Source organism: Poromitra crassiceps, assembly GCF_964638095.1.
Source record: "Poromitra crassiceps genome assembly, chromosome: 2".
Taxonomy (NCBI): domain Eukaryota; kingdom Metazoa; phylum Chordata; class Actinopteri; order Beryciformes; family Melamphaidae; genus Poromitra; species Poromitra crassiceps.
In genome coordinates, this window is record NC_139624.1 from 6,535,034 (window position 1) to 6,537,533 (window position 2,500).

Sequence of the window (2,500 nt, forward strand, 5' to 3'; positions counted from 1 at the left end):
TTTATTCATTGTGGTATGCAGCGTTAATGATTAACCCATTAATTGACTGTTAACGTGTTCAATTAAGGGTTAAGGAAAATGCATGAAATTCCCATCCCTATATGAAACCCATGACCAAAATAGTCACACATCACACAACTTAGACCACACACCCCTATATGATAAGATTGTTGCTTTTAGATGTTTTATTACAGAAAGTGTATGAAACCCATGACCAAAATAGTCATGCATTGTGTCATTGTGTTACTTATGAATGGAAGAATAGTGAAAATAACTTATTGCCGTTTTTAGCTGGGGACCCCTGGAACTGCCTCAGGGACCCCAGTTTAAGGCCCAATCCCAATTCCTATCTTAACCCTCAATCTTAACCCTCCGTCTCAAAAATGCGCACTCCCGCGAAGTGCTAGTGCTGTCCCGATTCTCAGTGTGTTAAGTTAAGGGTCGAGTTTGAGGGCTTTACGGCCCTCAGTTTTAAGATTTTCCAGGACCACCCTTGGCGGTGAGTGCGATCCCAGAATCCCTTGCGTGTCATCAGCTAGATCCATTCAGATGGAAGATGGCGGCGAAAGGAGGAAAAAAGCAGCCCTACAAATTTAAGTATTTCCTTGTTAATAGAGATGTAAAAATTACGATAACCATTGTATTAGCTTAGTTTAATGTCATTTTATGGATTTCCGTTTTGGAATCCTAACAACAATTGTTGTTGCTAACTATCGATAGTCAGTAGCCGTGCTGGTCAAGTCATATTATTATTATTATATTATAACATTGTTAACGTTGTTACGAAATGCCATAATTCTCGGTGGTAATGTTGTTGTTGAGTTGTTTTTATCAGCCTACGTGTAATGCTACGCACCACAAAACAAGTGGGGGCTAGAATGACCGTGCTTTCCGACGTGAGGGCTGGCTTGACTGCAGTGTTTAACTGCAGTCAAGCCAGCCCTCATGTCGGAAAGCACGGTCATTCTAGCCCCCACTTGTTTTGTGGTGCTAGCATTACACGTAGGCTGTATCTTGATAAAAACAACTCAACAACGACATTACCACCGAGAATTATGGCATTTCGTAACAACGTTAACAATGTTATAATATAATAATAATAATATGGCTTGACCAGCACGGCTACTGACTATCGATAGTTAGCAACAACAAATGTGTTAGGCTCCAAAACGGAAATCCATAAAATGACATTTAAACTAAGATAATACAATGGTTATCGTAATTTCTACATCTATATTATCAAGGAAATATTTGTAGGGATGCTTTTTTCCTCTCCTTTTGAAATGACAGACTGGACGGAGCTTTGGCATACTGCTGCCCCCCACAGTCTGAAGACGTATCTGCCTTTAAGGGCTGTCCCATTTTAAAGTCGCAAGATAGCCCTTAACTCATTCATGGCCAGTTTAGGACTGCCAATATTTAGCACAGGCCAAAGATTTTCATAATTGTTGGTCATCTTTCAAGACCCACAGTAAATTATCTATTAGCACCAGAGTGATTTGCAATACCTCAAAATGAAGATGTACGTCTCTGGGTTCACCAGGAAAAAAAAAGTGAGCTTTTAGCATGTTCTGTACTCTACTTATATCCATTTATATACACCCTGATTTCACCCAAAAGGTCTCTCTGAGATGACAAACAGGAGAAAAGGCAATTTCTGTAAAATACACATTCTCAGGCAGAACTCGCTCTCAATTCTTTTATTTTGAACTGTATTGACATCAGACATGTAAATACTATTCGTTATGACACAAATGAAAAAAAATAAATATATATATATATATATATACACATGAAGTGCTTTTTTTTTTACATTCAACAATACAGCAGTGTGAGTGAGTGTGCAGACAGACACACAGACAGACAGACAGACAGACAGACACACCGACAGACAGACAGACAGACAGACAGACAGACAGACACACACACACACACACACACACACACACACACACACACACACACACACACACACACACACACACAGACACACACACATGATCCCCCTTCGTTGCGTGATTTCTAACCCCACATAGGATAAGCAATAACCACGCCCTGTGGCGCCGGGATTGGCCAGGAGCAACACTGGAGGGCACGCAGCCCAGCTATTTCATGAACCAACTGAATAGCTCTTGAGAACGGACAGCGGGCTGCTGTGACTGCCGCTTCTGCCTGCTGTTCGTGTGTTTATTTTGTTTTGTTCTGGTCCACCCGTCCTCGTCCATGTCTCCCTCTCCCTGCTATTTGATCGTTCCCGTTTTCCCCTCGGCTATTCAACACGTCCTCACCGCCCTCTGATCGATCATTTCCTCATTCCTCCGATGATCAAACGCATCTCTGGATTACTTTCTCCCGTTTTCTCCCGGCTGGCACACAGGAAAGCGACCAGCTCCTGCAGCGCGCCGAGGGGCGTTTCAATGGCGTTTCTCCTGTCTGCACAAGGAAGCGTTTATGCGTTTTCTGCTTTTCCTCCTGCTCAATTTCAAAACAACAGCTGCGG

General features: G+C 42.4%; 1 protein-coding gene across 1 annotated transcript in view; it reads right to left on the reverse strand.

Moving 5' to 3' along the window:
• Nucleotides 1-2,500, reverse strand: part of LOC310798176 (NLR family CARD domain-containing protein 3-like) — a gene marked incomplete at both ends in the record, with an annotated part of 87,373 nt that overhangs the window by 82,899 nt on the left and 1,974 nt on the right. The gene's annotated exons all lie outside the window — the stretch shown is intronic.